Raw genomic sequence first — 1,676 nt, forward strand, 5'->3', positions numbered from 1 at the left:
AACTGGCGTTCAACGCCAGCTCTCTGCCCTATTTTGGAGTTAAATGCCAGAAACAGGTTGCAAAGCAGAGTTAAACGCCAGAAACAGGTTACAAATTGGTATTTAACTCCAAAAAAGACCTCTGCACGTGAAAGCTTCAATGCTCAGCCCAAGCACACACCAAGTGGGCCCGGAAGTGATTTTCTGCATCATTTACTCAATTTTGTAACCCTAGTAACTAGTTTAGGATAAATAGAACTCTTTACTATTGTATTAGGGAGTCTTTTTTCCTATTTTCAAATTCATATGCCATTTTATGGAGTGTAGAAACTCTACCGTTAAAAATACATAAGTGAAAGGTCCAGGCATGGCCGAGAGGCCAGCCCCCATAACGTGATCAATAGATCATAAGGTAATCCAAAGATGAACAATGGATTAAAACTGAGACCAAAGATGGTCAAAAAGACGTCTAATACAATAGTGAAATGTCCTATTTATAATAAACTAGCTACTAGGGTTTACATGAGTAAGTAATTGATGCATAAATCCACTTCCGGGGCCCACTTGGTGTGTGCTTGGGCTGAGCTTGAGTGTTGCACGTGTAGAGGTCCTTCTTGGAGTTGAACGCCAGTTTTTGTGCCAGTTTGGGCGTTCAACTCTGGTTTTGGCTCCTTTTCTGGCGCTGGACGCCAGATTTGGGCAGAAAGCTGGCGTTGAACGCCAGTTTACATTATCTATTTTTGGCCAAAGTATGGACTATTATATATTGCTGGAACGCCCTGGAAGTCTACTTTCCAACGCAATTAGAAGCGCGCCATTTCGAGTTCTGTAGCTCCAGAAAATCCACTTTGAGTGCAGGGAGGTNTTTCGCCTATTTATATTTTTTTTTCTGCAAGCTTTGTTCTTTGCTGCTTTTTCTTGCTTCAAGAATCATTTTTATGATTTTTCAGATTATCAAATAACATGTCTCCTAGTCATCATTCTTTCAAGAGCCAACATATTTAACATTTATGAACAACAACTTCAAAAGACATATGCACTGTTCAGGCATTCATTCAGAAAACAAGAAGCATTGTCACCACATCAATATAATTAAGCTAAGTTCAAGGATAAATTCAAAACTCATGTACTTCTTGTTCTTTTGAATTAAAACATTTTTCATTTTAAGAGAGGTGATGGATTCATAGGACATTCATAACTTTAAGACATAGTTACTAACTACTAATGATCATGTAATGAAGACACAAACATAGATAAACACATAACATAGAAAACGAAAAACAGAAGAAATAAGAACAAGGAATGAATCCACCTTAGTGATGGTGGCATTTCCTTCTTGAGGAACCAATGATGTCCTTGAGCTCTTCTATGTCTCTTCCTTGTCTTTGTTGCTCCTCCCTCATTGCTTTTTGATCTTCTCTTATTTCATGAAGCATGATGGAGTGCTCTTGATGTTCCACCCTTAGTTGTCCCATATTGGAACTCAGTTCTCCTAGGGAGGTGTTGATTTGCTCCCAATAGTTTTGTGGAGGAAAGTGCATTTGAGGCATCTCCGGGATCTCATGGTGATGATCTTCATACGCCTCTTGAGCTCCATGAATGGCTTCTCTTGCTTGCTCCATCTTTTTCTTAGTGATGGGCTTGTCCTCTTTAATGAGGATATCTCCCTCTATGTCAATCCCAGCCGAATTGCATAG

The sequence above is a fragment of the Arachis ipaensis genome, chromosome B03, assembly GCF_000816755.2.
Source record: "Arachis ipaensis cultivar K30076 chromosome B03, Araip1.1, whole genome shotgun sequence".
NCBI lineage: Eukaryota > Viridiplantae > Streptophyta > Magnoliopsida > Fabales > Fabaceae > Arachis > Arachis ipaensis.